Genomic DNA, 14,559 nt, shown 5'->3' on the forward strand with positions numbered 1-14,559 from the left:
AATAGACAGGGTTTTGAATGTCCCTAACAAAAAGAAATGACAAATATTTGAGGTGATAAATGTGCAATTACCACAACCTGGTCTTCACATATTCAATTTATGTATGGAAGTGTCACATTGTACTCAATAAATATATATAAGTACTATGTGTCAATTACAATATAAATACACTTTTATAAGAAATGATGCCACATAGTCATATACTTCACTCCTAATAGTGACAAAACATTCACCTGCAAACAACTCCGAAGACTTCGTTATTAATTCTCCAGAATCTTATTCAGGGGACAAATAATTCCTTGGCTCCCACAAAAGAAAGGCATTCCTTAGCTTTCTACAAAAACTCACACCTGTGTTTGTCTAAATTTTACCAATTGTTCATGTCTCTAAAAGTTTTTTTTTTTTTTTGGAAGTACTTTGGATTGAACTCAGGAGCACTTGCTCACTGAGCCACATCACCAGTCCTTTTTTTGTATTTTATTTAGAGATAGTGTGTCACTGAGTTCCTTAGCCTTGCTTTTGCTGAGGCTGGCTTTGAACTTGTGATCCTCCTGTCTCAGTCTCCTGAGCAGCTGAAATTACAGGCATGCACCACTGTCCCCGGCAGATAAGTTGTTGTTTTTTTCCCCCAAGAGAAATAATAAAACCTTCTGTATATTTTTTGGTGACGCGTGTCATTCATTATCCTTCTCGTCTCAAAGCCATATTATTCCTCCCTTATTTCTCTTGGCTGTAAGGTCATGTTTCATACCAAACTCAGTCTCCTACAGTGACTTGTCCATAGTAGGAATTCAGTTAAACTTTTTTTTTTACATAAATGAAGAAAGAGGGGATAAGCTATGCTGGGGCAACCATGATTCAGAGCAAGTTTTCAGGAAGAGATTGCCAGTCTGAGGATATAGTCAGAAAGATACTGAACAATTTGGAATTGCTTCTGTACAAGTAGTTACTCACAAAGCATAATTCTTATTTTCACGCAGCTTTGCCAAATGTTTGAGAAACTCTTCCAATGGATCCTTGTGGAGATCCATCCACAAATAAGGAAGTGTTTCAATGGAGGTATGGAAATGTAACTAATAAAAGAAAACAAAGTCTCATGAGGTATGTGTGATAAAAAACTGTCTTCATATGTTGATATATTTTGGGGGCTGCACAAGGAGACTAATGCTGAGCTATGAGATTTTTCACATACCTCACTTTCTATTCCAATAGCTAATTGCCAGACTTCCTCTCTTCTCAAAGATATAGGTAAATCCTGATTAGGTAGCATGCGACAGAATAATTTCCCTGACTATTACTCTAAGAGTATCACAGTATCACTATGTCTTCTTTGGATTTCTGCATGGTTGTAGGAGACAGACTGAGCTGTTATTTAGGAGAGTAGTTTCCAGTGGTCATTTGTCACACTCCAGTATCTGGATCTCAGCTTCCGTTTTCTGAAAACTTGAACATTGCACGACCACAGACTACAGATTTTCAGCATTGGCATCATGTAAGAATATGTGGCAATCAGAATATAAATATGTGCATGTATTATAGGGAATGTCCTCACTCCATTCAAAACATATGCTTCCTAATATTAAGGTACCCATAAGACCCACACTATTTGTGAAACTGCTCATTGGCTTTTCATACCAAAGGACAAGTGAAGCATATATCATCAAGGGGTTGGGAAATTTCACTCTGACATTCCTGTTCCACAGGGGGGGGAAAATACTTCTCTGGATTCACTTTCGCTTGGTCTGTGCTGGACTCTGACAAACATAACTTCTGCTTTTCTAGGCCGCCTGTTCTCCAGCTGACATATTTTTTCAGGGAGTGTTGACACTATTTCCATGTCTCAGATCCTAGGGACCTAGAGAATGTCCTGTGTCTTCCCCTGATGGGCTGCTTTGAATAATCTATCCTTCATGACAAGAACACTAGTTCCTGCATACTATGAATTTCACCCATAGTGGATTGTCCAGTTCTCTCTCATTCTTTCACCTTTCTAAATATCAGAGACAGGCAAGTCTATTTTTATGACTCTTAATTTTTTATTTTAAATTTCAACTTCATTCCTCCTTTCCTCCATTTATGTCTGAAATTAATTATTATCCTTTTTTCACCAAGAACCATCATTTTTCTCTTTGGAGAGCTCTCATAACCTCTTGTCTTTCATAAGCTTTTCCCAAGTAAATAAAAGAGCAATTTATCTTTTCTTTCTTATCCTAGCAACCAATTTTCATATTGCAAATAAATGCCCAATTTGGAAACATACATACAAAACTTTTCTATCTAATAGCTGCCTTATTGGGAAGTCCATATTTCTATACTGACTGGATAAGAGATAGTAAAAGATTCCAAATACATATTTGTTTGTGTAAAATTCTTGGTAGTATTTCTGCTGGAGACTCTGTGTTGGTTCAGTCTCCCTAAAACCTTTCCTCCATTTGGGAAGGCAGGAAATATCAGAGTTATACTCTCCATACTCCTCTAATGCCGCAGTCTGGCTGGGCACAAATAACCAAGCTGCCACAAAGCCTTGTAGGTTCAAACAGCAACTCTTTATTCCCCAACTCTCACCAGAACTGCACACACACTACTCAGGAACACACTCCTTCCACCTGGCTCCTCCTCGGGCCAATCTCCCAGAACCCCCATGAGAACTGCATGGGAACTCCAAAGTAGCAGCCCCGGAGGCAGATTCCTGGAGCCGCCCTATTCCCGGAGCAGGGTCCATATACAACTCAATCAATCCAGCAGCACAGCAAATATATACAGCTTAACTCAAATCATCATCTCAATGGTTCCCCGGGTGTCTCCTTTCAATTATTCCCTCTGGCAATATGCCAGATGTCATTCTGACTGGCTGTGGCTCTCAACACTCTAAAGGTAGAATTCTGGATTGATGCCTCATGAGAAATTTGGAAGGAAGGAGTGAGCAAAATCTGTCTTCTTGAAAGTTTGGATGCTAACAATCAAGCTTATGGAAATATGAAATTCTCCAGTGGCCAACCAAGAGTCCATTGTGAAGACTCCCAGTTCTGGAAGGGCAGTGTTGGCAGGAGATCTAATTTTAGCTCCTTATTTCTTAATTTAGTTCCAATGTTATGGCCTCAGAGAGTGTAATTCTATTATTCTGTTCAATGTTGTTTTGAGTGTAATTCTAAGAGTTCAAACTTAGACCTACTTCTTAGAACTGGTATAGATCTTGAAAATATCTAGTTCACCAGATGAAATGCTTTTCTGCTTTAAATACCTGGAGATGTTTCAGGTTCCTGTACAAATGCTGAGGGATGTTTTCCCATTGCTTATGTATAAAATACGAATTATAGAGACTGCTAATGACATATCTCTCTTGCCATCATTCCACCAGTTTCTGCAATCTTATGTCTCAGTATTCTTGCCAGTCAGTTATTTCTCATGACACTATCTAGAATCCATCAAATTCTTCCATATATCTGTGCCTTGGATATGCCATTCACTCATTAATGCATTGCACCCCCTTCTTACCTCCTCCCTTACCTTCTTCTGCACCCAATTTAAGTCTTTGGCCTCAAGTCTTTAAAGCAAAGCTACTTCTACTGTGTGTAGCCAGCTGGCAGGGCTGCCAAGATGAGCTGGGTTCAAAAAAGTTGGATGTAGCAATAACTGAGAAAATGGGGAAGAAACCACACAAAACACGTGAGTTTCTAAGGTCTAGGGTCAGCTCCACACTGGTAGCACTGGAAAGAGTTCAAACCCAGATTCTTTTTATTTTATAGCGGGGGACACACAAGGGAGGTTCGATGGAATGTTCTTTACCAAATAAGGCAGGGAAAAGGTTTTCAAAGGTGGAGTCTTGCTTTGTGTTGTCTTGTGGTAAGCAGATTGATTGACATCTTGGCAAGTCACACCCATCTCAGGTGCTCTGTGGGATCACAGCCCAATCAGCGCATAATGCCAGACCAGTCCCCTCATATGCTCAAATGCACTTATTTCACGCACACAGCTCAAGGATGGCTCCTGACAACTGTGTCTGTTATACCGTTCTACTGATGATCATGTCACACCACATTGCAGGAGTGCATTCAGATTTCTATCTCCTTTTCTAGATGCTTATTTCTTTGAGCTCAGGAGCCCTGTGTACAATTTACTCTCAATATCTAAAAACATTAATGATAATTAGTTCATAAAATTTCAATGCATAAATAAAAATGATTCATGGCTGACAATTATATTATTCCTGTCTTCTTTCTATTTGACTTACTTTGTGTCTACTCAACAATGGCTTGTTGGATGGAAATAGTGTTAAAAAATGAATGAAATAAAGCATTAAAACTTTCCACCCTCATAAACATATTTATATGCTTCCCGGCTGTTTTTGTGTTGAAGTACTCCACTTAAAGCATATACATTTGAATAGGGTCTGATTTCTAGCATGAATTCTCAGAGGGGAGAAATTGAATAAGGTTAGTTTGTTTGATATAGATACTATGCATGTGGGCCCTTCAAAAATATAACTGGAGGGCAATAATTAAAATACCCAAATGGGACTTTCTCAGCAGAGGCCTTTGTGTTTGAACAGAGATGTTGCTATATTTATTGTGTATGAAGAACAGACAGTCTAATATGTCTCCCACTTTGAGGGCCAAAGCTACAGCAGATGTCTATTGTACTGCTTTTGAAATTTGGTATTAATATTTGAATATGGGGTAGTGAATTTTATTATAAGACTTCTGTTAAATACTTAAGTGTGCTGCATTTCTGTATAAAATTTTACTTTCTTCTAACCTTCTTATTCTGTCTGATCATTTAAAAAAAACAAGTGTGCATTTATGGGAATGTCAAACCAAGGAATGTATAAAAGTTTGTTTGTTTTTGCTTAATAGAACTTGAGAGAATTTTGTTTTCCTAAAAGTAAGTACTTTTAACTTTTTTTAAAAAATCAACATGAACTTCTTGATAATTTCTTTTCACTAGGAGAGATGTTATGCCAATGTAACATTAAAGTAACTTTTTAAACTGAAAATTGTAACCACCATTTCATGCTTTTATGTTTTCTTTATATCACACCCAAAGTCAAAAGTTAGTAACGAATGAAAAATATTTATTAGGAATGAAGGTATAAAATGGAGCCATAATAGAATACTGACAGACTTTATATTGTTTTCATAAGCATTTCTAGGCTCCCTAAAGAAATATATGTTCCCTCCAGGAGAAACACACCCCAAATGTGTTTTTATAAATGTGTTTTTCACAAGAAGAACATTCCAAGCCACTTTTACAAACCAGAAATCTTTGCATGTTTGAGAAGGAAAGCTGAAATTTGCCTTGTTACTGGATAATGTGGGAAATATTAGTGTCAATGCACACGGTGAATTTTGGTATGTTTATGTTAAGTAAATATTTATTAACTTTAGGTTCCATTTGAGAGGCAAGTTATTTTCTATGATTTTAATATTAAATGAGTTGAAAATACTTTCTAAATACATTTATTGATATTTAAACATTTCAATGGTTCATCATTGTCGTGCTCATCAAAAAGAAATACAGTGGACACCCTTGCAAAATTTGGTTTGAATGTCAAGACTGACAATACCACATATATCCATCAAAAGGTTAGGAGAAGTTCTCCTTACACAATGAGACATGCTGTGGTGAGCAAGGAGAGTGAGGAGAACTCTCTAAGCAGATCCAAAATGAGGTGAGAAAGCAGGAAAAGGAGACAGATATGAGGGGTTTTGATTGTTTGTTTGTTTTTAGTTGTAGATGGACACAATATCTTTATTTATTTATTTTTATGTGGTGTTGAGGATGGAACCCAGTGCCTCACACGTGTGAGGCAGGTGCTCTACCACTGAGCCCCAGCCCCAGATATGAGGTTTTTAAAGGTATTTTGAAGGTGGGGCCAAGGTGAAGCTTCCCTGATGTGGTAGGAAATTACTGTTGGTGTCAAGAGAGTGAGCATCCATCTTCTTATCAGCTGGCCCAAACTTGGAGGGAAAGGGGAAGAGAATGAGATAGGATTAAAAGCTGTCAGCAGCCAAATATCAAAAATTAAGTCAACTTTTGTTATTATCAGCCTTAGAATTTTCTCCATTTACTTCCTCATTGAGCTTCTTCAGGAACTAACAATGGCTGGTGTCATATAAAGCACTCACTTAAGGTCATCTGACAAGCACAGCAGACTCGCAGGAGGACACATCGTGCAGCACCTTGCTGGGTTCACATTCTGATTCGTCATTCATTGGCCCCCTTCTACCAGGATTCCAGATCATTTTTATTGTTGTTGCTTGTTTTTTTTTTTTTTAATACAAAAATGAATGCAAAATGGCTGGTGCTTAAAAGATGGTCAACAAAGAGTAGCTGTTATTATATTTTGAGATTTTTCTTAGATGTTAAATCCTGCGACACTTGGAGTACATTTGGATACCTAGTGACAGAGCATATACAAATAAAATTAAATTTTATCAAAAATAAACAAAGCCAGATCCTAGTAAAGTGTCATAAATAGATTTTAATCAGTAATAAATACTGCTGTGCTGGGGAAAAAGTTAAATAAAGTTAACTCAGATTTGTACTGGGCATTTTTAAAGGTAAAATGAGGAGGTATCGGATGGCAATGACAGGCATTTGTGCAAAGTCAGGGAAGTGAAAATTTACAAAAAGCTGAAAAGGGCCATTGGTTCCTGGAAACACAGATGGTTTGTTAACTGGCACTTACTGAATTTAGGCTCTGATTCTCACACAGAGACTGAGAATCAGGGGCCCTGTCTTCATGTATTGGCTGGAACAAACAGTAAATTCTTTTGGCAGCTTCAGGTTTTCTTAGGAAGACAGTTTAAGGAGTATAAGGTCATGTTAAAGATGTGATCGTGAGCTGTTAGAAACTGTTAGTGTGCATTCGGGTCTTTACGGGTCAAGGTTGGAGTCTAGTCAAGAGAAAGCTCAGAGGAACCTGAATACAGCTTGCTCTAATATTCACCTTACAAAGGAATATTAAAGAGATGGTTCTTAGGACGTTTATACTAAATTTAAAAATTGCTAAGGTTGTTTATCAACATCAATGTAAACAGTCTTAATCTTTTTAGAGGTAAAGACTTCAGCACATGGAATCATTCATATCAATGAAATTGAAAAATATGAGTTTTATTCATTTTGCGAGGAATTAGAAAGGTAAAAAAATTAAGGAGAAAAACCTTTTTTAATCATAATTATAGATTCACAGGAAGTTGCAAGGAATCATACAGGAGGACCTATGTACCAATCACACAACCTCCCACAAGGGTGACATGTGACCTAATTACACAATGATATCAAACCAGGAAATTAATATTGGTACAACCAACAGAGCTTAAACCAATTTCATCAGTTTCACTGTTATGTAGGAAAGTTAGTAAATTCTATAGTCATATTCTACATCTAAAATACATAAAAGAAATACTCATTCATCTTATTTTTCCATGCCAAGCTTGGACGTGTACCCACAATATGAGACACACTCTTTCTGAAGCCTTTGATTTGCCATCATTGCATCCCTGGTTCAAACCCTTCCCCATGCTTTGTTGTACTTTGTTTTAATTTTTACTTTGACATAATTTCAGAATGGTGTAAAAGTTGCAAGAATTATACAAATAATTCTCATTGAGCATTTACCCACACTGTTCCAATATTAACATTTTACACATTTGCTTTATCAATCATCTCTTCTCCCTCTTTATTCATCTACATATATGCATGCACACACACACACACAGACGTATATACACACACAGAGAATGATAGTATAGTATAATAAGAATGCATATTTGGTTTTCATTCCTGTTTTCTGGCACAGAACTCCTAAAAATCTTATAATTACCAAACTCACAGAACACCAGTTGTTTTAATATTTGATTTTTGACTCTGGTGACTGACGCAGAGCGCCTAAAAACCTTAGAATTTCCCAGGTGATAGGAATGTCTTCTATTCTAATGCAGAACTCTTTGTGGGGTTACTGGATGGAGGAAACTTGAGGGGCTGGCTACCAGGAAGAACAAGTCATGATTAGAAGTTTGGAACTTTCAGCCCCACCCTTATCCTCTAGGAAGGGGAAAGGATCGACAATTGAAATGATTAACAGCACCTAAATGTTGAAACCTTCATAGAAATCCTGAACTACAGGATTCAGAGAGCTTCTGAATTGCTGACCATTCGGAGGTGCCTAGGCATGGTGAGACTGGGGAGGGCATGGAAGTTCCGTGATGTATATATTCTTCTCACCCTCTGTACCTTTTGATTCTGACTTCTCATCTGTATCCTGTATAGTAAACAGGTATACAGAAGCAAAAACTTCTTTGACGGGCTGGGGATGTGGCTCAAGCGGTAGCGCGCTCGCCTGGCATGCGTGAGGCCTGGGTTCGATCCTCAGCACCACATACAAACAAAGATGTTGTGTCCGCCGAGAACTAAATAATAAATATTAAAAAATTCTCTCTCTATCTCCTCTTTCACTCTCTCTCTCTCTCTCCTCTTTAAAAAAAAAAAAAAAAAAAAAAAAAAAAAAAACTTCTTTGACTTCTATGAGTTCTCCTAGCAAATTATCAAACTTACAGAGGGAAATGGGAACCTAGATTAATAGACCGTCAGTCTAAAGCCCAGGTCACAATCTAGGAATTGGGATTTGTTTGTACATAAGGGTAGCTGTATTTTGGGACTGAGTTCCTGACCTGTGAGGTATATGCTGACTTCAGTTAATGACCAGAACTGAGTTAAATTATAGGACACCTGGTGAGTGTCTGCCTGAGTATTGGTTGTGGTTGGACAGGAAATGTTCTATGTTAGATTGTCCAAGTAAGAAGAGAAAAAGTGTTTTTCTGATACACATTTTTACCCCTTTTCCTCCAAAAACTTTAACGTCTATTTCAGCAAGAGAATATTCTTTCTAACTGGAGTACAAATGTTGAAAATCGAGAAATTAACATTTATACAACACTATTATGTATTCCACAGACTTTATTCGGATTGCCAATTGTCACAAGAGTGTCCTATATAGCAAATATGTTTGGTTTTATGTTTTTTTAATCTCTTTTATCTGGAACAGTTCTTCAGTATTCCTTTGTCTTCTATGACATTGACAGTTTGAAAGAATATAGGCCAGTTATTTTGTAGAATCTCTGTCAATTTAAGTTTGTCTGCTACTTTCAGATGAGTATATTCAGGTTGTGCATTTTTAGCAAAAGATACTGCATAAATAATACTGCATTTTCAGAGCTTCCTATCAAAAAGTGGAAGAAGTTCATTTGCCCTAATAATTGGTTGTATTAACTTTGATCTCTGGGTTAAGCTTGTTTAGACAAATTTAGCTACTATAAACTTATTATTTTACAGTTTGTATTTATTATGTTTATAAGGATATGAACTTGTCTCTTTTTCCCTTCCCCTAATGTTTAGGGGTCCATCAAATACTTTTTCCTCTATCTAACATATTTTCCACTGTATGCTTATACCAATAAGAACTCACTTAACTTTATTATACTATTCATTATATTGAAAAGTAACAATTCTTTTTATATCTATTAGATTAAAAGACTCTGTCACCAGCGACTTTATATTATTCATCATTGTATGTTCTAGAAAAATAGAAGATTCTCAATAGCTACTAATTGAATATGCCAATAAATGAACAAATGAGTTCCAAGAGGAATAATGAAGAGATATTATCTTCTTCATTTTATAAAGAAGAATAGTGAAGATCAGCACCGTGTGATTAAATTATGATAGCAATTTCCAAGCATAGCACATATTGAAAATTATTGAGCTCATTTTACTTGAGTCCAAGAGGCTACTTAAATTTACTCTGCCCCCAAGAACAGAGAAACAAGAAAAGACTCTTTTTACACCTGGAATCAAAATCCAAGCCAGATTAGAGAATGTTTCATGACAGCTGATGGTATTCAGGGTATCAGCTAATGAAACAATAATGTGATAAAGCAAACAGCCCAAAACATAGGGTCCTGAAACAGTAATTGGTACTCTCTCATGCACCTCTGGGGTCACCAGGGGTCAGCTGATATAGAGTGAGCTCTGCTGGGCTGGCTCAAGGCTTCACATTAGACTCAGTTATGCTTTACCGGTCAGTCACTCTGACTCAACTGAGTAGTGGCAGGCTATGACACACAGCACTTTCCAAGGCTGATGCTCAGAACTAGCACACCAGCTTCCAACTACTGCCTGTTCAAAATAAGTCGCAAAGCCTAGCCTCACAGTGGTAGGCAAATGGCGCAGAGGGAAGATACAAGAGGAGTAAAGAATTGAGGAGAGTAATGGAAACAATTATGTATATAAGAGGATGCTGAGAGCCACAGCCCAGTCTGTATGGCCCCTGGCATTTTGCCAACAGTCGAGGCATTACTATCTGCCTTGGCAGCTACTTTTGAGTTCTCCATGCTACTTTGGAGTTCTTGTGGGGATTCCCGGGGATTCCCCGAGAGTTCCCATTGGTTGGGGAAGTGCAGGAGGAGGGATTTCCGGAGGAGATATTTCCGGTGGCTGGTTCCTGGAAGAGCCTCGTGGATTTCGGGAGAATTCCCCGGGAGCGTGTGTGAAGTGTTTTGGTGGAGTTCAAAAATAAAGTTTGTTCCTGCTTCAGTGGCTCGTGATTTGTGCCCAGCCAGATTGCAGCAAGAGGAATACAAGTAGGAATAGACACATGCACAATTCAAGTTGAGGAGAGACATGGTGAGGAAGCAAATCACCTGGGAGATGTCTCAGCTGTCTATGTGCCTGAGGCTCTGTGTGTATTTACTTGGTGTCTTGTGTCTTTTCCTCTTTGTTTCCTGTCTGTAGTTGAGTCCACATTCTCAGTTAGACATAGAGGTCCTGGCTTTGCCATGAACTACCTAGGTGTGCAAACACACCTTAAACATTTCTGTGTTAACCATGTGCCCAGCTGAATTCACTTGTGACCATGTAAAGTCACACGTGCTCTATCAATGTCTTATTAGTAGTCATATGACCATTATTTTGCTTATCAAATCTAGAACCTAGAACTTCTAGGTTCTAGACACAACAAGATTTGTCTTAGCTTATATTGGGCAGAAATCAAACAATTTCTATATTTTTTTGAATCTCTTAACAATAAACAACTAGAAAATGTTCTTTATGTCAGGTAATTTTCTAACATAAAAGAAAACAAGAGAGAGAGAAAATTTTTGAAAAATCAGATGCTATGATTTAGCTCTTAAGTGTCTCCAAAGGTCCATGTATGAAAGTCTTGGTCCTCTCTTGGCACTGTTTGGATCAGGTCATTGAGGGTGTGTGCTTAAAGGGAATGCTGGGGCTCAGGTCCCTTCGTCCTTCTCCTTTTCTCTTCTCTGCCATAAGAGGAGCAGCTTTACTCTACCACCTGCTACAACTATGTTATACCTCTGCCCAACTTGAGACCTAAAAGCAGTGGATACGACTACTCTTGGACTAAAAGCTCTGAAAATGTGAGCCCAAATTAAACTCTTCTCTTTATAAGTTGGTTATCTCAGGCATTTTTTTTATAATGATGAAAGCTGACTAGCCCACAAGCCATCCTCCTTATAATACTTGTTTTCAAAAATAATCTAGAACCAAAATTTTGGCATTTATTTGCTGAGTACCATTGGAAATACAAATTGAAAATACAGTGCAATTGAGTAAGAAAAAAAAGACAACATAATACATGTGGGCAAATTTCACTCAAGTCTCACCTGCTTTACACAGAGCAGATTAAAACAAAATCTTTCTCAGATATGTTCATATTCCTTTCATGATTAAAGCCTGCAGCGACAGGAGTCATGGTCTTCTCTTATGATCATGTGGGTGTTTTTGGCAACAGAAAACAAATTTTTAAGTCTTTACTATGAGAATGTGGAATGAATACTTTGTTTTGTCGTGTAGACACGACAAGTCTTTACATCAAAACAAAAAACACAACAGCACTATCATTTGACAGTTTTCTTTAATCAGGAAAAAACAAACACTCTTAGTTCTGAAAAAAGAAGCCATAAAGAAATTATTTACTCTAAGATGAAAAAAAAAAAAAACGAAAATATAACAGAGAGCTAAAGCGATGCTTCTGTAGATCACAAAGAAGGTGTTTATTACCACTAAGATTTTTTTCACTCCAATATAAAAAGTGCATATTACAACTTTCAGATTAAAGATTTGCTTTCTGTAATGCCAACATTATAGTCTACATATTATCAACCAGCTTCTCCTTAGTCATTTTGCCTTTGTCTTTTTCTCGATAAAATGGTATGTAACGAATAATAGTTTTAGGTTTCTAAGCAGTTCCTATAGACTATAGATTGGTCACTGTAGAACTTAATGTATCCAGATCTGTCATTCTGATACTCACAAATACTATTCTTACAGTAGCTCTCTTAAATTTACTCTCATTTTCAATCTAAAATGTTTTCTACAGTTACCATAAGCATATGTTCAAGATTGACTGGAAACATTCCCCATATTCCATTTTGGTGATTTACATTCTGCAACAAACTTATCTCACACAAATAGAACATCACATATAACGCCTACAGTGTGGGTAGCTTGCCAGTTCTTCCCCATTGCATCTCAAACTTCTTGCCTGTCTGAAAGACAACACTAATACCAATCATTTTAAAGATATAGTATAGTTCATCTCTGGACCCAAATAAATCTCTGGGGGGAAATGTGGCATGAATAAGAACAGTCTGGTTCTCATTTGTAGAGAATGAAATACAGGGGCTTCTAAGACTACACATTAGGTCTCAGAAAGTTTGTTTCTTTATCATTTTAAGTTCCATGTCATTTCAGTGTGGCTTTGTAGGAATAATGAGAATGTCATAAAGCTCTCTTCAAGAACTAAGTTTTGTATTGAGGTTTTTTTTTTCTCTACCTTTCTCTTTCTTCCCTCCCCTCCCCCTCTTTCTCTCTTTCTTTATATTTCCCTTAAATACAATTATGAAATGTGACCTACTAAACAACTATTATATGCCTTGTTAAACATTTATTTTTGTATATAACTGGATTTCAAATTTGTTATTATAGAATGAGTGAGAAAGAGAGGGGTCTTAAGAGTTATTATAAGTCATTTTCCAGGTCAGGATGAAATTATTATATTCTGTCTGTTTGCATGTCTTTTTTTCCCCATATAATTTTAAAATTGCATGACAAAATGTTGACCCTATACTGCTTATTTGATAGTATAATTCTTCCAGAGTAAATCTACATATATTGTGGATTTCTCTAGTCAAGATTTCTGATATAATGATGTTTTAAAATGTAAAAGTAATAGATTGACTAGCTTTATGTTTTTAGCCTTTTTATTGGGGAAAAACACATACCCCAAAATTTACCATCTTAACTATTTTAAGGGTATATAGTTCAGTAGTGTTAAGAATATTTATATTATACTAAAACAGATCCCCAGAACAATTTCATCTATGGATCTGAAGTTCTGTCCCCACACTACAACTTCCCTGGCCCTTACTAAACTCTGCAACTACCCTTTTGCTTTCTGTTTTTATGGATATGACTACTGTAGATATTTCACATAAATGGAATCATATAATATTTGTCTCTTCATGATTGGCTTATTTCACTTAGCATAATGCCCTCAAATTTCATTCATATGGTAGGATGTGACAGAATTTCTTTCCTTTTTAAGGTTGAGTAATTCATTGTAGTCATATACCACATTTTATTTACTAATTTATCCACCAATGAATACTTGGGTTGCTTCCAACTCTTGTCATTTAAGAACAAGGCTGCTACAAACACAAGAGTGCATAGAGTTCTGTGTAAAGAACACCTCCTATGGTAGCACTTCAAAATGTTAAATCGTCTGAACTGAATGTAGCATGTATTTTCTCAATTGCTCTAATACACAGGGTAAAATATTTAGTATTAAGTACCCCACATTATAACTTATAATGGAGAGTGGCATATCTATTTGATTAAACATTTATAAATCAAAATTGTATTTTCCTTAGGCTTTACCTACATGAATGAGGGCCATTCTGGAAATTAAGAAGGAAAATGTATATTGCTGAGGCACATGTCAGGGTTGCTCTGGTGACTTCTTTACCCCAGAGGCAAGAAGCTCACCTTTACTTTCTAGCTTCCACCTGCAAAACGAACCTGCTTGTTCTTGGTGGTTTTCTGATAATGACTTTTGATTGCAGAGTATCCATTACCACTTTAGGAGCCTGGTTCTTTGCTGTGGCTCCTAAAATCATCCATTATAACTTTTTTCCCCCAATTACATCTGTCTTTCCCCCAATTAAAAAGTGTCTGAACTTAAGGAGTTCCCAATAAAATTAAAAAACTACATAGGAAAGTCTGGTTTGCTTAAAAGTTATCAAAGTGACACTTATACCCATTCACACAGTACTGTAAGAAATGTTCACTGAGTGGTTGTGCTAGTTACCATATGATATTAGGATGATCTACTTTCTTGTTGATTTTCTCTTTCAGACAACAAACTCATCAGGAATAGAGTCTATGCTTCATTCAACTATGTATCCCACATATAATCTTACTATGCCCTAGCCATAATTTGTATTAATAACAATACGAAACAAAATCTGAAACACATTTCAA

The sequence above is a fragment of the Spermophilus citellus genome (genome assembly GCF_964194105.1).
Source record: "Spermophilus citellus genome assembly, chromosome: 16".
Lineage (NCBI taxonomy): Eukaryota > Metazoa > Chordata > Mammalia > Rodentia > Sciuridae > Spermophilus > Spermophilus citellus.